The sequence below is a fragment of the Ailuropoda melanoleuca genome, chromosome 11, assembly GCF_002007445.2.
Source record: "Ailuropoda melanoleuca isolate Jingjing chromosome 11, ASM200744v2, whole genome shotgun sequence".
Lineage (NCBI taxonomy): Eukaryota > Metazoa > Chordata > Mammalia > Carnivora > Ursidae > Ailuropoda > Ailuropoda melanoleuca.
Genome location: NC_048228.1, coordinates 18,654,006 through 18,678,872, shown reverse-complemented (window position 1 = coordinate 18,678,872; position 24,867 = coordinate 18,654,006). Strand labels below are relative to the sequence as shown.

At 37.8% G+C, this 24,867-nt stretch overlaps 1 pseudogene; it reads right to left on the bottom strand.

Annotated features, from left to right (window-relative positions):
- Positions 1-570: 570 nt before the first annotated feature.
- LOC100466010 lies at positions 571-24,552 on the bottom strand (annotated as a pseudogene).
- Between the last annotated feature and the right edge of the window lie 315 nt (positions 24,553-24,867).

Below are 24,867 nucleotides of genomic sequence, written 5' to 3'. Positions count from 1 at the left end.
AAGAAATTAGAGAAACATCTTAGTTTTTCTTTTTTACTCGAAAGTAGCACCACCATGATTATTTTAGTGATTTCATGAGCACTTTTCTGTTCCATGCAATATGCTAGTTAAGGTATACATTTTAATCTTGTTTCATTTTCATAATTCCTATAAGGTACATATTATGATCTAGATTTTTTAAACTAGTAAAACCCAACACTTAGAAATATTTATTAACTCCTCTAAGCAATGCATATAAAGAATAAGTAGTCATATCTGCTCCTAAAGCCTGTTGATACGCCATAATAAAAAAAATAATAAACATACTGTGTTACTAAAAGATAAGACCCAAACCCAAGGTAGAAAGTATTGACAATTTATCTTGGTTTCTTGATTTTTTTTTATTACTAGTAAAGGTAAGTACATGATTTTAAGAATTAATTAACACTGATATTCACAACTCTTTTTTTTTAATATAATGAATTATTCAGCTTGAACTGTGGTACACTGTTTGGGGGACAAGGATAATGGCCTGTCAGCTTATGGTGGAAATATTTTTGGAAGTTCTAGTAATTTTTTATCTTCCAGGAAGTCTTAGAGAGTGAGCAATGTGGTATTGACCACTAGAGGGCTTGAAATTTGCCATCCCTGTTAATAATCTAATAGCACTAATGTTTTAGTTTAAGTGCATTTTATTTTTAGACAACCTACCTGACATGGTTTTGGGGTTTTTTTTTTTTTTTGCCTTAAAACAATGCCTCTGCTCCAAGTAAATCAAGCCCAAAAGTAATGAAGAGCTCAAGATGGCATCAGTCCCATTATTGTAAGTCCTGGTGTTGTATGGATGAAAAGCAACAGCCAGTTATGACGATGGGTGATAAATCCAAAGTAATAGCCAAATTGGTTAACATTTTCCCATATCTAAAATATCTTTAAAGAAAATCATAGATGGGGTCACACTATCCTCATAGTACTGGAGCACAGCAACCACGTCATCTGGATTCATGTTATTAGCAATAAAGAATCGGTAGTTATAGAATTAGCAAGAATGTGCTTGATTTCTTCCGCAGCCCCTGTCATAAAAGGTTTTGCTCTTTTTGGTCTCTGTTCTTCAAGTCTGCCTTTGATTAAGTTCATGTAATCTTTGATGTACTTGTAGGCTTCTTTAGTGAAGCTGGTTTCCTGCCAGTGATGGTTCATGACAATATTAACACCAGTGATAACTGTGCTTTTGCTACCTTCACCCTTCAGGGGTGGCATTTTCATAAATGAGCTAGTCATCAATGTTACCCATTGTTCTACTGACCATCTTCCCCTCCACCTCCAGGCACAGGATCTGGGATCTCCAGGATCTTATGGGTGTTGAAGAACATCTCATCATGGCTGATGAGGTCCTGGCAGATCACCATGAGGGCACCTGGAGAGAAGCAAGGACGCACTGGTTTAGCAGGAACCGGTAACTCTCCCCAAGGGCAGTGCAGCAGGAGCAGTGCTCGGTGGAAGCTAGTAGAGAGCAAAAAGCTGGATAGAGATTTCATTAAAGACTTCTGGTAAATTTAGAAAAGGAAAATAGATACACTGACTATGGATCTCCTATGACTAACAAATGTTAAAATTAATTTTAATGTTTGTTGGAATCTTTACTTCTAAACAATTGTACCATTAGGATGGTTATTGTACAATTATTATTTTATAAATTTCCCAGAGAATCTTAATGAAATTGGAATATAATGTAATTGAAGTGAAGCATTAAAGTTAACAATAAGGCTAGGGAGAGGCCAATAGAACACCTACTGGGAAGAGAAGCCAATAAAAGACTGGAAGAGATTGCCTGGAGAGAAGGAAAGAAAAGATGACAAAAGAGCAAAGACAACTAACCAAAAAAAATAATAAAAAATTGAGTGTTCTTCCCTTGGACCAGCATGAGTTTAGCAATGTGAAGCCAAGGGTTGAGAGATGGGCCTAGATAATAATCATAATTATTAAAGTAACATTTATTGAATTTTTACAATGTGCTAGGATTCTACTAAGACATTTATGTATATTAACTCATTGAAACATCACAAAAACCAGGGGCACCTGGGTGGCGCAGTCATTAAGCGTCTGCCTTCGGCTCGGGGCATGATCCCGGGATCGAGCCCCACATCGGGCTCCTCCACTAGGAGCCTGCTTCTTCCTCTCCCACTCCCCCTGTTTGTGTTCCCTCTCTCGCTGGCTGTCTCTGTCAAATAAATAAATAAAATCTTTAAAAAAAAAAGAAAAGAAACATCACAAAAACCTCATGATAATTCTTCTTTTCTTCTTCTTATTCTACAAATAAGGGAACAGAGCCTTTCTCCATAGTCTCTTGCCCCACCCCCCAAAAAAAATTCAATAAAGGATGCAGCAGATACAAAGCAGCTTTCCTAAAGCAGACTTAGATTTAGGGTTTATTAAATTCAAGATCCAGGACAGCAATGATTTCAGATACGGATGTATCTTTCATGAGCTTTGGGAGAACTGAGGTCAGTGCATTTAATAGCATCTGATAGTGGGAAGCTAAATGTCATTTTAAAATATCTGATAATTAGAAGTTGGGAAATTGCACATGGTCCAAAATCTTGTATGGGGGACCAGGGTGAGAGAAAATGTTAGTTGACCATATTGTTAGATGGCTAGATATTTAAAGGCTGATTTTGTCATAGCTTCTTAATGGCTTTAAGTGGTGAAACCAGATAAAACACAGTAGAAAACAAATGCCTGAAGTACTAAATATGTGTAGCAATTTCTGGCAATTAAAGGTTTTGCCAGCTAGTGGGAAAGGAAATCCTGCATTTTGGATACTCCCTGAAGAGCTGAAAAAGTTGTGAAGGGTCATGCCACTGACACATGGACTATTACCTAGAGGGAACACCATGTAAAGTGCATTTATGATGGTTTTAAACACAAACACACTCAAAGTTGTAGCATAACATAATAAGTAAATATACCTAGAAAAAATATTTCAGATAAGGAAGTGACAGATGAAAACATTAAATTAGCCATTGTTTTGGGCAAGATGTTGTTCATGGGTGACTCCAATAAGCATAATTATGTAATGTTCTCTAGGAGTATTTAGCCACTTGAATGCAGGATAGATTAATGCATCCCACAGATAGGTGGATTTAACCAGAGTTTAGGTTTTACCAGGAAAGATTGCTTGAGGGGAAAAGGGAAAAGGGAGTTAAAGACGTTCATTTGGGAAGTAATTATAGGGCAGAATCATGAGAAACAAGCTGGATAATATGACATGTTTAGACATGGAGTTATGATGAATAAAGTTGAATTATAGGGTCAATGAGTTGGTGGTCGTGGTGAGATGATGAGTTGCATGAGTGGAGTCCTAGAGGGAATAGACTGACAGAATAGGGAATGACAATCAAAATGAGACATTTGAAACTGAAATTCAGTTTTCAGTGATGATGAGGTGTAGGTATGACATATGGGTCATGAAGAAAGAATGGAGAAAAAGATTATCAGAGCTAATGAAACAAAAGAACTTAGAGGCCAAGGTGGTCGTTGGGTCATATAGCTGAATTTTGAAGTAGATAGCCATAATGGCAGGAAAAGTATTAATGAGTGAAGAACAATGACTCAATGGTCCATATGTGGCCTGACAAGGATGGATACAGGGTGGCGCAGTATGAGAATGTATGTTTCAAAAGACATGAGAGTTTCAAAGGGAGAAAGGAGTGACTAGACGTAGGAATGGGGAGCAGAAAGGACCCTACCTCAAGCTCCAGACATGTGTAGTACTTAAGCATGAGAGGAAAAAAAAAATAATCCTTCATTTGAGGGATCCAGGAAAGCAATGCTTTCGGGGACCAAGTTAAATTTCGGCAAAAATCTGAAGGACATGTTCAGTGAAGATGTTAAGGAAGGAGAGGAGTTTTCTGACGTCAGGAAACAAGTTTGAGTGGAAGGGCTTGGATAGCCAAGAGTGTGGGAGACATGGTTAGATTCATGGAGTCTGGGAACAGGGTGGTGATGAACATCTGTGTGAAACTGGGTCATCTGGGAACCTTAGACTTCTCATGGTGATACAGGAAAGCTGGTGCTGAGGCAGATGGGATTTGTTTCAGAAGCCACAGGACAGTGATTAAAGGTCATGTGGTGGCTGGTCTTGCATACATCTGGAGGTGGGGTGGTGGTGAGGCAATAGTCTCATCCCTGAGGTTTCAGAGAAAAGGATATCTAGAGACCTTGGGTCTATTTTTGCTGGAGAAAGAGCAGCAATTCAGTGCCCTTTGCTTCCCATTAAGGGCCCTCTCTACTAAGTAATTCTATTTATTGGAAAAAATTCCTACAGAATCTCTAAGCCCAAAAGTCCCCTGCTCTGTGAACCCTTTCCAAACCTCCACATCTCATGGTTAGTCATTTCCTCTGTAACCAAAAGAGTTTTGCACGAATAGCTCTTTGGACTCGTATGGCATTTCATTGTAATTATTCATATATCTGTCTCTCTCGGTACACACGGACCTCCTTGACCCACAAATTGTGGCTTACTTTGCATCTGCACCACAAAGTGGATCATAGCCACACAACTGGGTAACAAACTTAGGACCTATTAAGTTCTGGATAGTTTTTGAGAAGTGAATTATAGTGGATTAAAAGACTATTTCAGCAGTGTTACTGTTACATATGACTAGCCCTTGAGCGTTTCCCATGGGTAAGCATTGTGCTGGGTGTTGTCTGTACCCAATCCAGACTTGCTAGGTGTCATAGTCAGCTGGGGCTGCTCAACAAATATACTTCAGACTGAGTAGCTTAAACAACAGACATTTATTTCTCAGCTCTGGAGACTGAGATCAGGGTGATAGCATGGCTGGGTTCCTGGTGGAGGCTCTTTCCCTAGTCAACAGAGGGCTGTCTTTTCATTGTATCCTCACATGGAGAGAAGAGAGAGAAAAGAAGTGAGCTCTCTCATGTGTGCTTCTTACAAAGCACTAATTCCGTTCATGACAGCTCTATCCTCATGACCTAATTACTCCCCAAAGGCCCTGCCTCCTAATATTACCACATTGAGGGTTATGATTTTAATGTATAAATTTTGGGGAGACACATTCAGTTCATAACAATAAATGACACTATTGTCATTTTACAGGTAAGAAAGCTGGGAAGGTTATACAATCGGGAGGATGTAAAACCAGGACTCAGTCCTAGTTTATCTGATTCTAAAACCTTTCATTTCTATCAAACTGCTCTCCTGATTCTGCTCATGTTGTCATGCTAAGATATAGGAGTTTAATTATTGCCAATGTAGATTTAATACTACAGTAGTAAAAATGGAGAAAATAAAAGTTAATTTTGTTGTGATATTTACTATTTATTAATGTGACTTTTAAAAAAAAACAAAAATATCTTTCTGGAGGGTAAATGATACAAAAAGAAAAATGGCTTATATAATTCAAATTTGATCAAAACTTATGAAGACAAAACTTATGAAGGCAAATTATACTCTGAGAATAAGCTCAGCTCAGAATATGTGAACAACTCTAATTCCACCCAGAGAGAAAGAAATAAAGAAATATCCCAGAATGTCATGAAGTTTCACAGAAATCCTGACATAGGTAATAAAATATGGTACTCTATTTTGCATTTAAATTATTTAAATTACAGCACTCTTTTAGAGTATGAGAGGCCAAGTAGCCTCATGCACTATTGACTTTGTAGTACTCTCCCTCCCTAAACTGAACTCAGTTGAATACCCAGGGCCCATGTCGGGCTTGGGCAAGTCCAAATGCCACAGGGTTCCTTCTGTGAATTCTATGCTGTAAGTTGTACAAGAGAATCATAAAAATCTCCTTCATTGATAAAAGCTTAGATGTGTAAGGCCAGAGTGGGAGTTCTCTGTCATTTTGGAGAGAGGAAGATTTGAGCCTTTCCTCAGGTCATGGAAGCAACAAAGAATCCTATTTCTTTATTCTTATCTTCTGGAGCATTTGTAGGAGTATCAAGTTCAATCTGGACAAATGAAAGGATGCCAACTACTCGGTGATCAAAACATTCAGTTGTTGGTACTGTGCATGTGACAGTAACTTGACTGCACGTAGGAGACAAATAGAAGTAACATCAGGAGCTGCTGGTATTTTTTGGAACAAGAAATGGTTGCAAGGGTTGGTGTCCATGAATCATCCTTAGTAGATAAAGCATTTATTTATTCAACTTGATCCAAGTGGCCAGCAAAATCAGATGGTTCCATAAAAGAACTGCAGCCAATAAAACTCAAGGTCTTGGATTATGTAGTTTGGTGGTTCACATCCAAATAGGCAGATAATTTGCAAATCTTCACTTCATTTGATGCTTCATAGCTTATCTTGAGGTTTATAGACAAATAGAGAAGTAGCTAGTTCATCATATAATTAAAGGTCTATGGAAGAGGCCACACTGGCAAAACTGGAATTTAACTCTGGGGGTTACAACCTCTGAAAGAATGGCACTTAAATTCCATTGGTTCATCTGCCCAAACTGCTGGACTCTGGACATCCTTGAGGTGCTTACCCAGGTTTAGCTATTTTGATACTCAACAATTTTCTGTCGAGAGTAATTAAGATCAGGCAGATTCTCTGACATAACTGCTGGATACATCTCAGTAGCATTTATCCTGTTGAGTATTTAAAAATTTGAACAGGATGCAGGAACAACAAGAGTTATTAGCTATTCTCAGCTGATTGAACTTATCAGCTATGATCTCAGAAATCCTATCTTTGCTTTTAAATTTTATCTTGGCCAGAGCTTTAAGTCTTCTCCTAAAATCAACTATCCTGCTAAGACTTGGATGCTGAGGGTTTAGGGTAGATTAGGAGAAGTCAGGATTTGGGGTTGGCCATATAGGAATGACACTGGATGATATGGTAAATCAGAAAGGCAAGAGATTATGTTCAGAAGGGTCAGCTAGAAAACAGAGATATAGTACAAAAATATCACAGCAATCAATATCCTTCTAAAATATTCTATTCTATTTGCAGTGAAACAAAAAAAAATTAGTCCTTATTTTCTCCTCCAACGTGCTCAGAACATATTTTTCTTTTTCTTTACATTTTACCATGATGGTGACACAGTAAAGGAAAAGATTCTGGGATGAAGGACGTCTTTGGCGGGGAGGGGGGGAACAGAGGAGGAAAGTTTTATGTTGGTACTTAAAATGAGTTAAAATTTATTTTTTTATAATATTAATAGGCAGGGGCACCTGGGTAGCGCAGTCGTTAAGCGTCTGCCTTCGGCTCAGGGCGTGATCTGGCGTTCTGGGATCGAGCCCCACATCAGGCTCCTCCACTGGGAGCCTGCTTCTTCCTCTCCCACTCCCCCTGCTTGTGTTCCCTCTCTTGCTGGCTATCACTCTGTCAAATAAATAAATAAAATCTTTAAAAATAATAATAATATTAATAGGCATAACAAAAGCTCTAAGAAGGAGAGAGGGTGTATATAACAGATAAAAAATTGAAGAGGAAATACAGATATGCTGTCAGAAATTTTGAGTTTGACACTCTAAGAATAAAGTATGGCTGGTTAAGATGAGGGTGAATTTAGAGAGGGAGAAGAGCCAAATGTGAGTGATTGATATACTAGTCCTACTTCATTCTCCAGCAAGGTTGCTGGCTACTCCCAGAACATACCAGCATCCATTTCCTCAGTGGTACTGCCTTTCCGTATCATCATTTTCAGTCTCTACACAGTCATCTAAAGCAGTATCCACATATATGGTACGCTAGAGTACAGCATACATAGAGCATATATAGTATGCAGATACTCTGGTATCTTTCACCTAAAAGACAAATACAAAAACTGTTTTTATAATATCTTCTGTCCATATTATACCCCCTTGTAGAAAAACTCAAGGAAGAATTGTCTATACTCTATTTGCTAGCTTTTTATTCTCTCTTGAACTCACTTCATGAGTCCTTTTTCCCTACAACTAAAATTACTCTTGTCAAGGCCACTTGTGACCTTTTGTTGCTCAATCTGTCTATTTTTAGTCCTCAATTACTTGACCACTCATCAGAATTTGGCACAGTTAATTCGTTACTCCTTATTTTGAAGCACTGTCTTCTCTTGGATTTTAGGACAACACTCTCTCTCCTCTCACTCACCATTCTTTCCCTGTCTCCAGTGGGTTCCTCTTCATTTTCTCAGTCTCTAAATCTAGGAACCTCCCAAACTCAGTTTTTGGAACACCACTGCTCGTTAATTATACTCACTTCTTGAGTAATCTCAATCTAATTTTATGATGTTAAATGATATCTGTACAGGATAGATTCGAAGTTCATGACTCCAGCCTAGACTTTTCTCCTCAACTTCACTTTCATATATACAATGACCTATGTGACATGTCCACATGGATAGAATAGACATCTCAGACTCTTGTCCCTAACCACACACCTGATCCCTCACCCTAAACACTAGAATCCACTCTTTCAGTAGTCTCTATGTCATTGTACAGTTAATGAAAACTCTATCTTTGAAGCTGCTTAAGGCAAAACTTCAAAGTCTTTCTTGCTTCTTTTCTTTATCTCACATCCAACCCATCAGCAGATTTTGTTGGTCATACCTCAAAGTATATCCTGAATCTGTCACCTCAATATCTCCATTGCTACCACTCTCATTCAAGACACCGTTAACTCTTGCCTCAATTACTGCAAGCGTCTCTAACTGGTCTCCCTATTTCTGCTCTAGACACCTACAACCTATTTTCCATCCAGCAGTTGGTATGAATTTTAAAGAACATGTCAGATTATGTCATTTCTTTCTGCACTCATTAAGATCCAAAGCCTCTTCTCTGACCCTCAAAGCCCCCCATGATCATCCTCTGGCTGCCTCTCTGAGTCCAGCTACTCCCACTCTACACTCTGTTCCTGTGCTCCAGCCATTCTGGCCTCGTTACTGTTTCCTGCCTTTGCATCTGTCATTCCCTCTTCCCCAAATGGATAGATAACCAACGCGTGATGTTCTTCCCTCATTTCCTTTTTGTCTCTGTTTAAATGTCCTCTTATTGTGAGGCACATGCACCTTTCCCAGATTCTGCCTCTCCATGAAGCTCCGTAGGGTGTTGGACTGTAGTCCTCCCTGGCTTATTGGCTTAGACTCTAGGCTTCAGAAACTGATCTCGTACCTGCCTTCCAACTTACCTTTTCTGACTCCAGTTAATCTGTACAGCCAGTTGACAGCCCGAGCCTTGTCCAGCCTAAGTTTGGCCATGATTAGAACCAGCCACCCACTGGAGCAGTTTGTCAAATTGGCAGCTCAGTTCCCTGGCCTGTTCCTCTGTATTGTTATAACTGTTACTGTCCCTTTGAACTCTGATGGTGAAAGAGGGACATCTGTACAGGTTGTAGGAGACACAGCAGTGAGGGGTGAGACATAGAATCATATGTACCAGGTGACTGGGTTTGGCTTCATAGCTCTTGGATATATTCTGATCTTTCCCTAGAATTTCTTTCACAAAATCAAGTGAATCATACTGTGCCTAAGAAATAAAATTTACGGGGCACCTGGGTGGCTCAGTCATTTAAGCATCTGCCTTTGGCTCAGGTCATGATCCCAGGGTCCTGGGATGGAGTCCCAAGTCTGGCTCCTTGCTCAGTGGGGTGTCTGCTTCTCCCTCTCCCTCTGTGCATCTCTCTGTCGAATGAATAAATAAATCTTCAAAAAAAAGGAAATAAACTTTACATAATTCAAAAAAATGTAACTATAGTTCTTATAAATGTGATTGTCTACAGCATCAGGCATTGGGAAAAATAGAAAGTGAGTTTATTATTCAAGAAAAGAAGAGTTTAATCACTTTTTAATAGCTTCAAAATTAAAGCAGGATGATTCATATTAGTATTTGCAGATTATATACACTTAGAAATCACATAGGCCTGTGTCTTGAATTGGAAAGTCTATTGGCATTCCTGGCAATTTTGAGTTGAAAGATAACGAGCCAAATGGAAAATCAGAATGATAAAATTTCTTTTAAATACTGGTCAGGAAAAAAAGCCTTCAAAAAAATTAGGTGGAAAAGATTGAGGTATTTTTAAAGCCAAAATGTCTTGACCATTGTTGTTTGAATAGCCATTTAAATGGTCTTTTCTGTTGTCATTTTTTACTCTCTCCTCCCTTTCTGTGTGCAATCATTTGTCTGAAACAGACCACTGCCTTGCTTGAAAGCATCTGTTGCCCTCCAACTTCCGATTTCATTGCACGGCATGCCATCTCTTAAAATTCATCCCTGACCACCTGTCTGCAGCTATAGTTTTATCTGTAAAATCGGGGTTCCCTAACTGTTCAGGCAGCTCTGCTCTTCCAGGCCTTTGCTCGGATCATTTTCCCACCCAGCAAAGCTGCTATCCTTTCCTGGCTGGGAGAAACCAGCATATTCTTTAAGTCCAAATCAAAATTCACTTCCTATGGGAGGTAGTTATTCTCATTTGAGCAGGATTTTTCTACTGTGAATTACAGTAAAGGTGTTAAAACATATCTAAGGCTAGTATTTACAACCTAAGGACACAAGACATGCTTACACAGAGTTTCTTAATTCAAAACTTAAGTCATTTTATGAATATAAAGAATAAATTGTCTTTACCTCCGGAGTAGAAAGATAATATGAAATTAAATGTGATGATATGATCAAAAACACCCATGTAAAGTCCATTGGGTGTTTAACACACCAGTAGCCCCTGGGAATAAATTATACTAATTCAAATGTTTGCAAGGGCCAGAAACAAACTGAGAGCATTGAAGCAGTTCCTTGCTTTAGGAAGTGTTCAAAAATATTTGCAGGATACTTTTAATTAACACTGTGGTGTGTGCGTGTGTGTGTGGGTGTGTGTGTGTGTATTTTTGAAGGATCTTAGACATAGCTTAAGTTTTTCAGAAGTGTCATAGGTAAAGGACACATTGGTAGAACTGGACAGTTATACTGTGCTTTTAAAACTGACTGTTAACGTGAACTGATATGCTTGCTAGTATGGTCAAAAATTTAAAAATCCTGAGAATTTCTTGAGTGGCTGGGTAGTAAATCCAGCAGCCAAACCAACTTTTTCTTTTTTTTTGTCCTGATGATTCTTATTTTATAGCCAGAGTTATGAAAAGCCAAACATTCAAATTATAGGCCTGCTTCCTGTGTGCACTGGCAGGTTCTGTCTGCCTGGCAGACAGGCCTCTGTGGCAAAATTCAGACCTCTCATGTTCTAGAAAAGGAAAATGTTGTTGATGGCTGGCCCGCAGGCCCTGATTCAGAAAGAGTCTGAGTCATGATGGATACATTACAAAAAAAAAAAAAAAAAAAAAAAAAAAAAAAAGGAGGCACAAAAGCAAAAAAAAACATTCATTACCTTGGATATATCAGGTGTTACATATCTGTTGCTTTCCTTGTTTAAAGGAAAAGCCCATCAGACAATAGCATGACAAAGGAAAGGAAATCCTGACATGATTTAATGAGCTTATTGCTAGTTTTCATTTAGGTGATATTTTTTTCCCACAGCGTTATGAAAAATGTCAGAAGATACACAGAGCTTTAGGTAGGATTATTCCATTAAATTTAAAGGCTCTGTTTTATGATTCAGAATATAAGCATCTTAATCATTGCAATAAATATTTGTAATAATCATTGCAATAATCATTGCACTAAATGTTTGTAATAATATCCAGTGTAGTTCATTTTCTTATTTATTTTCCCTTCCCAGTTTTATTTCATTACCCTTACATTATATTCTTTAGGGACTGTATGTCTGTAAATATTCAAAGGAATCTTAATGTATCACATGTTTTAAACACAATTATTTATCGAAATTCTTCCAGAAATTTAATTAAAAATGTAAAATATCTTCAAACAGTCTAGGAAAGTGGGTACTTATAAATTAAAAAATATATTGTTTAGGGAAGGAAAAAACCTAAATAAATAAAGGTGTGATGGGATCAAACTGCTTTTGGGTAGATGTGACAGAAAGAAACTTCAATTGGTGTGTCATAAATAAATGGAGTTAAATTTAAATCTAACAGTAAATGGTTTAATGGAAAAAATAACTATGGCACTAGGATTTATTAAGAGAACCACAGCATGAAGGAACTGAGTTTCTATTTTTATAATGACTATTAATCAGGTTTTATACCAGAGTCATGATAGATTTGGGTTCTGCAATTGCTTTGTAATATGGAGAATTTGCAATGAGATTCAAAGAACAATCCATTTACAACTTAATCTTGAGGAAAAATGTCTTGGGTTAAATACCGCAACCAAGACTGGTCCAGTGATGAGATTGGGGTGATCGCCAAGAGCTGAGAGAGGAGCTCACTCTTTTAAAATTAAGGATTCCTTCTATCCCAGGTGTCTCGCAAGTGTAGATGTTAAGAGGGTCACCTCAATGCTTTCGGAGATCAGAGATTCTATTACTTGCTCAATTACCCATCATTGTTTTAAACTGAATTCTAAGGGCTGTACAAAATCAAGAAAACGTGTTCCTTAACTAGCCAGTGATACTGAATGCCTGCTGAGGACTGTCAACTCTGTGGTGGCTTACAATGTGTGCTAGTTATCTATTGCTGAGTAACAAATAATTCCCAAGTTTTGTGGCTTAAGACAACAAACATTATCTCCTAGTGTCTGTGGGCCATGCACCTATGGAAGGCTTAGCCTTGTGCTTTTGCCACAAGTCGGTAATAAAAATGAAAGCCGTGGCTGTGATCCCTTCTGAAGGCCTGGCTGGAGGAGGATACAATTTCAAGTGTGTTTACACGGTTATTGGTAGGATTCAGTTGCTCGTAGAGTTTTGGACTGAGGTCTCAGTCCCTTCTGACTATTGGCTGTTGCTGTATGAGCCTCTCCATAGGGCAGCTCACAGCCTCGCAGTTGAGTAAGAGAGAGCATCACATCAGCAGCCACAGTCTCTTTGTCACCTACCCTTGAAATTATTCCATTATTTTTGCCATATTCTATTCATTAGAACAGTGAATCACTAGGTCCAGCCCACACTCAAGAGGAGGGTACATTATACAAGGGCACGAATACCAAGGTGTGGGAATCCTTGTTCAGCATATGTTCATTTATGGATGGGGAAACAGAGAGTTTTAATAACATTTTCAAGCAAAACAGATAGTAAATTTAAGAGCTGGAATAATCAAATTGAGGTGTGATTAATTTCAAAGCCCAGAGTGTTTACATTAAAACACATTGCAACCTTGCGGTAATGAAAAAATAAGAAAGAGAGTAAGGTGGAGGATTTTCACTTGATATGAAGCTCATAAAATAACAGGTGGAACTGGTCCAAGGTTGGGTTAAAAATCAAAGGTACAAGCCCCCAAACAGACCCACACATATATGGTCACTTGGTTTTTAATAATGTTGGCGCTTCAGAGCAATAGATTAAGGAGTGTCTTTTCAGCAAATGGTACTGGGTTAATTGGATAACCATGTGAAACAAAATGAATTACACCACACACAAATATTAATTTGTAAGTAAAAATGTGTATAGTAAAACACTACCCTCTTAGAGGAAAGCATAGGAAAATAGCTTCATGAATTTGGAATAGGCAAAGATGTCTTTAAAGCGACACCAAAAGCACTAGTCATAAAAGAAAATTGTTGTTGTATCTGGACTACAATGGAATTAAAACCTTCTATTAATCAAAAGACACACCAGGAAAACACTTTGTGGAGAAGATATTTAAAACCTTTATAACTGACAACATATTTGTATACAGGATATATAATGAAGTCCTTACAAGTAAATGTGAATGCAAAAGAGAGCCCAGTTTAAAAAGGGGACAAGAGAATTAAGCAAGCAGAATATGACACCCTAATGGCAAGTAAATAGATAAAAAGAAGAATTAACCTCCATGGTAAACAGAAAAAGCAAATTAAAACTACAATGAGATGTAACCATACACCCATAGGATGATTAAGGTTCAGCAAAATTAAATTTATAATCACAAGCATTTGCAAAGATGTGAAGCTAGTGGGATCATAATTTAGTGCAATCACTTTTGAAAACCCTTTGGCATTATCCACTAATGGCGAGCATATATTACCCTATGAGCTAGAAATTCTAGGTTTACACCAAACCGAAATGGGACAAAATAAATATTCAAGAATCCCCTTATCAGTATAATTTTAATGACCCAAAATGGAAACAACCCAAATGTCCATGAGCAGTAGAATAGGCAATAGAGGTGATACAACAAGGAGAACGAATAAAACACTGCTACTCAAAACAACGTGGATGATTCTACAAACATCATACTGATGCCAACTATACAAGAATATGTTCTATGGGACTCTATCTATATAAACTTCAGTAAGGGGTGCTGGTATTGAAGGAAAAGATGTCCTAGTTTAATGGTATCTAGAAAGATATTCGAGAGGTCAGGTTTCTAAGCAGACAGTAGAAGAAAAATTAGTTCCCCTAGAAAAAGTATTGTTATAGAAAACAACAAACAAAATTAATGAATTAAAGAAAATCAAGTTGATAAAAAATTTTTCTTAATTTCCTATTCATTTAAGTACTCAATGTATTCCGAGTTTTGTCACTTGAAACAGTAGTATTTTAAACTGTCTTGACCTCTCTCCTTTGAAGTGGTAAATTTTTTATCCACGTAGACAAGTCTGATGAATACACCTGGAGATTTTTTAAATTATCTAAAATATTAGAGAGCAAATTAAATGAAGTATATCTTCTAAAATACATTTTAGGCCTCGCTAGCTTTTAACAATTATATAGTCCTAAGATTTGGGAGCAAACCTTTTAGTAAATTTCACCAGCAGCAAGTACACACAAGGCATAGAAATGGTTACGATGACTGGCACACAACGCTACCTTTTGTGCGTGTGTAATGGGTGATTGTGGGATGGCTGTTTAGTTTGGAAAATTTAATTTCTAGACAGAAGACTAGATGCTGGCAATGTTCTACTGTGTTTTAAATATTTCTGAAAATACATTTCTTTAATTAGAGCATTAGATAATTTTAATTCAGTAACCTGATTTTATAACACCTCTGTAACGCTCTTTTCCTATGTGAAAATTTATACTCTGGCTCAGCAAAGGGAAAAAAAATGGATTTAATAGCTAGCAATTTAAAACTCCTATTTGCATATGGCATTTTATCCAAGCAAGGCTGACATGATTGTGTACGTAATTATTATTTAGGTTCCTGCAGAGCATCTGAAAAGTAAGGGCGTACATTACTTCACTCCTGATGTCGAGTTGGAGATGGCAGCCGGGAAAGCATTCTGGGGTATAGTCATCTTGTCTGGCTGATCATAGAATACAGGAGCCTCTTACCCTTTCTACATTTTATTCCCAAATACCAATTTCCTTTTCTTGAAAACACTGACATAATCAAGAGCAGAGTGCACTTCTCGATGTGTTCTTTTTATTATAAGTCTACATAATGTATTGGAATAAGCTTCATGTATAGGACATCTAGATCCACACTGTCTTTAAAGTCTGTGTCAATACAACTACAGTTGCATTTATTAGGTGAATGTGTGGAGTGGACTGACAGTCTGACACTGGGTCTCCATAGCTAGACCATCATCTAGCTATGCCACACAGCAAATCAATGAACATTCCCGAACCTTATTTTTCTCATATATAAAATAAGGGTGTTGGGCTCATTCAAGCAGTTCAAACGTTTTCATCTTGCTTTATAAAATGATGTGGCAGCCATGTGATGAACAGTGTTTACAACTAAAAGGGCAAAAATTATATGGAGGCCCACAGATTGCTAGATTCCTGTAACAAAATGGAGAGAAGGGGCGCCTGGGTGGCACAGCGGTTAAGCGTCTGCCTTCGGCTCAGGGCGTGATCCCGGCGTTGTGGGATCGAGCCCCACATCAGGCTCTTCTGCTGTGAGCCTGCTTCTTCCTCTCCCACTCCCCCTGCTTGTGTTCCCTCTCTCGCTAGCTGTCTCTATCTCTGTTGAGTAAATAAATAAAACCTTTAAAAAAAAAAAAAAGTGGAGAGAACATTAGAGTATTAGACCGGGAGTCAGGAAATAGAGTGAAACCCAGCCCTGTTGTCACTAGCTTTGGAGTGTCGAGAAAGTCACTACCCTTTCTAAAACTTCAATTTTATTCTCTTTGAAATTCTACCTGTAGCAGGACTCACTGTATATATCATTTTAGGTTATCCACGTTTCTCCTGGAGCAGCCTCGTGATTGCTACTGCGTGACCTGTTTATGACTTGTGATATATTCAGTGCACATTTTGGAGATAATAAAGGCTGTAACTGAACGCACATTAGATAAACCAATTAACCAGCAAGTGTGCTGGAACCCAGGGTTGAAGCAAGAGGAGTTTTGGAAGTGCTGCTTGGTTTGGGATATAGGTTGCCCAGCCCGCAGACAATCACAGTTTCTGTCTCTTACTTAAATTCTTGTGAGGTCATCTGATTGGTGTCACTCAGCCAATAGAGTGGATGCGCTCCAGTCAGAGTCCAACACTGGAAAAACAGCTGTGGTCTAAGTGGTGGAGTCAAATAACAGAAACAGGGCCATCTGAGAAGACCACGAACAATGGATGGGATAGTATCCAGCAAAAGGGGCCATGAATGGGAGCATATTCTCTGAGGAAAGGGTTCATTAATGGGCCTTAATGTGCCCACTGACATGCAGTGGAGCCCAAAGACAAAAGCTGTTTATGGTGTTTGGCCAAAGGTGAAAAATAAAAATATAAGAAATAAGAAAATAAGAACTTGCTAACTGTACAATGATCTGTGATCTCCAGATTGCAAATTTTAGCTCTAAGATTGCATATGTTTTTAGAGTTTAGACAGCAAATTATTTATTAGCTATAGTAATCATTCTGTGCTATGCCAAATGGTGCCATTATTGTTTATATTTTTCTCATTTAATTCAGTTCACCATGTAAGAAATTGAACATATATGAATACATTTCAAATATAAAGTTTATCTGACCGAGTCTTTAAAATCTTCTGGTTTTTTCATAGGACTTATAATTTTGAAAAAGTATAAAGTACTTAGACTTTAAAAAGGCAGATCTAAAACTCAAGAGGATTAAATATATCTCAATCATTCTGAAACCGAAGTCTAATTTAAGGTAATATTCTAAGTGGGAAATATTACTTATTTTGATAATTTTATTGATTTTCATAGATATACTCTCCTAGCGTTGGTTTGGTTTTGAAATCTGAGGAAATAAAATGAAGGAGACTGTTTTCCTAGGATAGCTGCATGACAATAAACTATATATGATGTCATCAAAATATTGTCTTCCTTCATGTGAATTTAGAACCGACCTAAAAAGGCTAAAAAATTATTTTCTCATACTACCAACTGCCGACTACTGCAGTATTTCCCCAGATTGCCCTTTAAAGGGGAAGTAGAACAAAGTCTTAGAATGAAGAGAAAAGGTTGCTGAAGGACGATGTGGGAGGCGGAGTGGGGAGGGGGCTGCTGCTGTTGTCAGCTTGTTCAGTTCTACTCTTCCCCACCCTGGGTCATTCCCTGCAGCCCGGCCCATGGTGGAATGTCACATTACCAGGGAAGTGGACTGTGCTTGCCATCACTTTAGAGTGTTGGCCAGTCGTAGTAAAGTTGTCGTTATCTTAATCAGGTATTTCTTGGGCATGGGGGGGAGGGCTTCTGTCTGCCACATCAAATTTGCAGCTTTGATCCCATCCCCCCATCCCTCTGGTGTTGCCCTTTAAAAGAGAATAGTTCTAAAAGCCACCAACAAGGGTGATGTTCTAGGGAATATTTTCTTTTCACTCATGTCCTTAAGCAAAAGTCTTAAAATGGATGAATTTAGGGGGAAAAAAGCTGTAAGTTTATTAAAATACATTATTATATAAACCAGAAGTCATAGTGTCTGAATCCCTACTATTAGCTATTATTGTTACAGAAACCAATATTGAAAATAAATTCTAATTTATTCCTTTTGTTGTTGTTGTTGAATGCTGACAGAATTCTTTTTGCCTGACTTTTTTAGGGGGAGAAAAAGACCTTTTCTGCCCTTAGAATAATATATAACAAAACCTTTTCATGATTTTGAGAAATAGTAAGCATAAAGTTCAATTATAGTCGTTCCAAAAATCATTACGATAGCACTGGATAATCACCTCATCAGTAGTGATTATTTGGATATTCATAGAAGTTCCTGTCCCACAGATTCTTTTTGCCAATGTTTAGTATGCTTTGCAACAATGTGCTACAAAATATAGCTATATATTTTTTACTTGCCTTAGAATTGAAGGGATGAGTCCCATGAAGATTTATGAGATACCAAACGATGTAAAATTTATTGACTGTCAGAGGAATCTTGACTTAAGGAATTGCACAGCACTTTTGCTTCTGGAACCATTTTGATGTCTTATAAATAGAAGCGTGTGTGTGTTCATTTATTTTCTTGTGTTGTATTATTACATACTGAATCCAATTACGTAGTGAACTGGATACTAGTCTTAGGAAAAGCACTGTACTTTGGTAGTGCTCGATTTTGTACGTTATAAAGGGTTGGTGGTCACTTTCGTGGCATTATTGAAGAGTTTTCCCGTATCTGAAAATTTATCAAATACCGAGAGGCAGAATTTCTTTTCCTCCTATTTTCTATTACTTTTCTCCAAAAAAACTCACTTTAGTAATTCAAATTTCTCTTGCTCCGTGCCTTGATAGGCATAATTTGATGAAAAATGTGAGCCAACACTTTGTCCACTAGAAACATTTCCCTTTTTTATGGGCAATCATTTTTCTTAATTTAAATAATCAAGACATTCAACTGGATACTTTAAGTTGAGAGATAAGAATTAAAACGCGCCATTTGTTAACTAAGAAGACGTATTGTTTAATTCTTTATCCTCTACTCATAAAAGATAGTTCTTTTGCTTTGGCCAGTATCTTAATATACTTTTTTATGATGCTATTACTCATGGCTTGAATTAAAATAAATTCACAGGAGGAAAACAACTAGGACGTGAAAATATCTGGTTGTTGCATTTCTAATACCTTTTTAACATGGTATTTGCTAGAAGCAAAAGCAAAAATCAAACCTTTCTTCTCTGAAGTTTGCCTAAAATAAAATGTTTTTATAAATCAAATTAGTACTTCAAAAGGGACCCTGGAATGATTACATCATACATGAACCTGTAGTCATCCCTACATTGATTGAAATGAATACTTACTGTGAGGAAAGCGCTTTGTAACAAATGTGGTAAAAAGATGCATTTCAGGGAGATACCTGGCAAAGAGCTTGGCCTTATATAAGCAAAGCTTCCCCTGAAATGCATTTTTATTCTGCCAATTCTATCGTATAAAATTTTAAATGTCTCTGTGCAGAACCAATTCATTCTATTTCCCTGTATATTTTCTGAAGATGACGAGAATATCAAGTCTCCAAAACACCCATGAGGGACCGTCTCGGACACAGCTGTTTAGATGGTTTGAGTAAAAATTAGATGTATTCTGCCATCCTTAGGAGTCAATCTGCTTTAGGAGATCATTTCATGGCACAGTAGTCTGCATTTATGATGGCAGAATTCTCTGAGCTCCCCTTTTACACCTTCTGGTTTCTAGTTTCTTGTGACATTTTTGGAGAAAACCTAACAAGAATAAAATTCATAGGAAATCTAAATGTTAAGTCTTCTTGAGAGCCTTTGAGAAAGAAACCCCATGGCTGCTGGAGGGAGACCTTGTCTAGGCAGTTTGCAATGAAGGCTGATTGTTTTCTTTTGTCCCAGTGATGCAAGAAATGGAGCTGATGCTGGTGCTAATTCCGGGACAATTAGCACAACATCAAACTGTTAAGTGTTCTATTGAAATAAGGAAGAGATTACAGAGGTCCTCATGCCAGAGGAGATTCCACCAGGATAAACCTTTGTCTATGCTTTTGTATTTAACACTCCCCTTGCAAAGCAGCTTTAGAACTTTAGGGGCTATCTGTTTTATGCATTTATAAATGAAACTGAATCAGACTTCCGTGGATGCAGACAATTTGTCATCATTTAAGAATTAAGACTTTTGGCATACTTGTCATAAAAACACAAGTTGCGCTCTCTGAACATCCGATCATTGATTCTCTGCCTCTTGTTGAAAAGGGATGTAGTCTGAGCTGCAATGGAAACATCAGTTCTCAGAAATTACATTTGGTTTCTCCAAGGGATGAGCACGTTTCACTCCACGTTTGGCTTTTCTCATGTATCGTTCATGTTTAAATATTCCTTTGTTAATTAAAGACTGGATATGTACTCAAGCATGCAAGGAGGCATGGAAAAATTGAGTGGAAACCAAAGGGAAAATTAAGATTCTCACAAAAAAGCCGGAGACAAAGCACAAGGAGCTCCTCATGCATTGATTAGTTATAAGAGTTATGGCGAGATATGCATTGAATTACTGGTTTTCCTTATTATTTTCTAGTCCCCTATAATTTTCTTTGTGTTTTCCTGGGAACACTTAAACAAACATAAACAGCCATGAGAGAAAAGCTCTCCAACCCCAAACTGGTGAGCTTGATAATATCCTTAACTCAGCATTTTGATACCGAATGAATGCAATATTAAATAGTTTTTTTCTGTACTGTCCATTTAAATTAGGGATTGGGATTCATAGGTAGCAGTATTATCTTCATTTTGATTATTGGGATGTTTCAGAAAATTCTGATATTCATTGAGTAAGTATATGGATAGTTTCAGAGAAAACCGGTGCTTTCGATCCACAGAAGTCTACATGCAGCCTTTTATGATGCTTAATATGTTGCTGCAATTTAATATTCATAAAATTTTCTTTAAAAATTGAAGCATTTGAAAAGAGGGATGAAACTTTGATATAACTTTCCATGTCTTTCATTTTACATATGAAGAAAAATGAGGCCTCTCCAGCCTCTGCCCTTGTCAAGACCAGGAGAGTTGAAGAATCATTCAAATTACACATTCCTAACTCTTACAGCACTTGCTGAAGGAAAACATTTGTCTAACCAACCAACCAAGGACCCCTTGTGAAGACATTTAATGATTATTTACTGCCATGTGAACTTTATGCAAGTAATTTCAACTCTCAACCCTAGTTTCTTTATTGGAGAAGAGAAATAAAAGGGAAAAAGGTTATCTTCGTATAGATATGAAGGCCCTAGTCTCCACTTATTCTTGATTCATTTCTTTAGCATGCTAATTAGTGATACATTATAGGACTCTTTGCAAAGGGGTGCTTGTTTAATTCACTCTCCTATCTTCCACAATGTGTAACCCAAGTTTTGCCTACAATGGATGCTTAAATTATAAAAGAAAATGTGACTTTGTGCTTGTTTGAAAATTTGATTCTGGTAAAAAACAAAGTTCAACTGAATAAATATAAAGATCTTACTGGCTTTATTCCACAACTCATGAATCAGGCAACACTCCGTCTAACAAACAAAAAGGAGCTTTGAAGAGCTATTCAAAAAGGAAGATTTAAAAAAATAGTAAAAAACAAAAAAATTTAAAAAGGAAGATTTTTGTAAGTATAAAGAGGTGGGACAAGGAAGTTATTCTAGCAAAACACTGGACAGCAGGGGTCTATCAGCTGGATTACCTCATTAGTGCTGACCAGAAAATTCCAGACTGACTAGATAAGATTACATTCCTGGGAACCGCTGAAACCGCAGTTAGGTTAGGTATTAAGTCTTGGTTTGGTGACATAGTCTTGGCATAGGTGACTCCATTTGGAGCCTGCTGTCACTTTTTTTTAACAACTCCCTTTCTTTGCATTGGTGTTTTCATCCATCTACCCCCCTGACATTCTCTATTTCTACTTCGTTATTATCTTAGCCATTTTTTCAGACCTACTTTAAATTAATTCTATGTCAAATTCTAAAGAAAAAAAAGTTTGTTCACCATATTTTCTGTCTGTGACTATGTGCATTGCATTTTAACCCATTCGGCTGCAAAAAACATGCATGCTTTTTTTTTTTTTTTTTTTTTTTTTAATCAGGGTCAAGTGAAAGGAGCTGCAGTTGTCTAGATGACAATGCATGACAAATGTGGGCCTTGGCTTATAAATGTTTGTTCTTTGGATGATTTTGTCTATACGCAGAGCTAATTAAATTTAAATATTGAAAGAATAAATATTCTAAATATTTCATTAGCTCCTCATTGTGCAAATGATTGAAATGAAGAAGCTATATCCTACCTAGAGTATAGGCATAGTAGTGGTAGCTAAAAATTCAATCAAAATGTTGTTTTTTGAATAACAACTGATCCCCCTCACCCTGGGTACAGTATGATGATAGATATGAAAAACAATATTTTTTTTCTAAATCCCAATATACGGATAAAATCAAATGCCCAATTTCGCCTGCTCTTCCTTTCCTTGTCTCTAATACTTGCCAAGTGCAACAATATTGTAGGCTAAGGAAGGAACACATCAGGGAGGAATTACCCTGTGTTCTCACTGAAGGATATTCAATAACCATCAGTAGTCTTTTAACAACAACAACCAACACAGGGTAACATCTACCGGATGTCTTCTGTGAACAAAAGATACCAAAGGCTTAAGGAGATAGAAATTTAATTTTTATAATAGTTCGATAGCTCAATGATATCTTCATTTACACATAAGGAAACTAATGTATAGAGAGATTAAGTAATTTGTTTAAGTTCATGCTCACTGTAAATTGATTTGAACCTGGGCAGCATGTTTGTAAATGGAATCCACAAGGAGCAGGGTGTCTAGGAGTTGAGGAAAAATATGCACATAAAAAGATGCCACAGATTGCCCAGGGGGATCTGCTTAGCGGTGTCCCCCTTGCTGGAAATACTTCCATCCAGGCCACTTAAGACTAGGAGTATTATATTGGACAATGCTCTTCTTTCTTCCTCTTTGCAACTGTGCATAAAATAAGGCTATAGAAAATAATTAAATGGGAAAATATCACTTATTTACTAAATATCTGTGAATTCTATGTGAAAATTATGATGCCTCCTAGGCCAATCTCAACGTAGAGAGACATTATAGCATAGTGGTTAAAAGCATAATCTTAGAAATCAGTCTGTTAACTTGGATAACTTACTTAACCTCTGTTACCTGTTAGCTTGGGTAACTTACTTAACCTCTGTGGGCGTTAGTTTTCTAATCTGTAAAATAGGTTTAATAACAGTACTTACTCATAGAATTGTCACACAATTAAATGGGGCAGTTATACTTGTAAAACACTATGCGCAGTGCTTGAAACATACTAAATGCTGAATAAAAATTAGTTGTTGCTGTTGCTGTATTATTATCATTAGATCTAAGTTAATCATAAGAAATAGTCTTGTTTTCCTTAGTGTTTCTCTCCAGGCTGTCAGAAACCATGGTGGATGCTCTTCTTTTAGACTTTTAGAACCAGTACCTGAGATATGGTCATCCTAGTGACATTGCTCTTGTGTTTTCTTGTGGCTCTTTTCCTTTCCTGGTTAGCATCACCTTTCCTTTCTCCCCTTTAGCCAATGACCGATTCTCTCTTCTCTCTGGGGTAGAAACAACCCAACAACAATGACGACAACAATTTCTCTCTGCTGCCCTTTCTTGCCCAGGGTCCTGCGGCACCTCTTACCCATCCATGCTCTCCTGGTGGTGGCCTGCGAATCCTCCCTCTTCTCCCTCCGCAGCTCCCCTATATTTCACACAGCAAGGAAGAAGTACCCATGGGAAATCCAATAAAATGCTGAAGGAAGCCAGGGAAGGGAGAAGTTATTTCCAACTAGGAATTATAAGAAAGATCTTTCTTCATGGGGAGATAGATCTGAGCAGAAATGAGAAGAAGAGTTTTGTGGAAAGCAGACATAGCAAAAGCAAATGAGCTACGTGTGTGATACACAACACTGTCAATAGTTCCTTTGGAAAGAAACTCTTCCAGTGATCGTCCGGCAATCCCACAGATTTTGAATGCTATGACTCTTCTAAAAATTTTTGGAAAAAAGATGATGTATTATTCTATCTGGAAATGATGCCACTTCTGGTCCTATTGGCTTGGGGCAGGTTTAGGGCCATTTACATCAGGTAAGTCCCAAGAGCAGGAAACAGAAACACGTGGCTGTGGTCCCTGGGCTAGAAAGCCCTAGCCACCGCTGCTGCTAAGACAGGAAGCTTTGCCACAGCCAGCCGAGCTACCTGCCCACATTTAGGATGCTAACCTGTGCTTGCAAAACCCCTAAATATCGCCATAGCCATGTCTGCAAGCAAGAGCAGAATAAAGAGCCTAGAAATATTTCCTCTTCACTTCTGCCTTTCCTATTTTGCATAGGTACATCTTATTGTCAGCACCTCATTTGCACTCGGAACCCTAACTGCAAAGGGCTCTGAGGAAATGTAGCTTTCAGGTTCCCAGCCCGTGCATGACGGGATACATTCCGAGCACCCCGGCCATAGTACTTACCATTCCGTTGTATCACCACAGCTTTTGTATTTCACGCTTGAACGTTCGCTTGGAAATATGATACTTCATATTGATAAGTCTGCACAAGCAGATTAGTCTGAGATCTTTTGGGATCTGAGTTACGCCACATTTTTATTACATAATTAACAGCCTATACGCACTGAACAGCAAGGTGGACTTCACAAACATACCTGTAAACAGAATGGAGAAATGGCCGAACTACCTGGGAGTCAGGAACCGGAGGTTTGTGTGTATGTTTTCTTCTCTGCAGGCTCCCAACAACTGTGTGTCACCTTCAACAAGATGTCTAACCTCTCTGTGTTTTTCAGTGTTTTCTCCACTATGCAAGAATAATGGTCTTGTCCCTTCCCTGCCTCTAGGGGTGTTGTCAGAATTAATGAGACACCAGGGTAAAAAGCTTTCCACTTTTTTTTTCCCCTCAGAGAATGCTGGAATGTAAATAAAAGTAATATCTCTATTTTGTGAACGCTTTTTCCTCCTGCATGTCTTAATAACATTCAGAAAAGATTTTTTGAAGCAGCAGCAATTACCG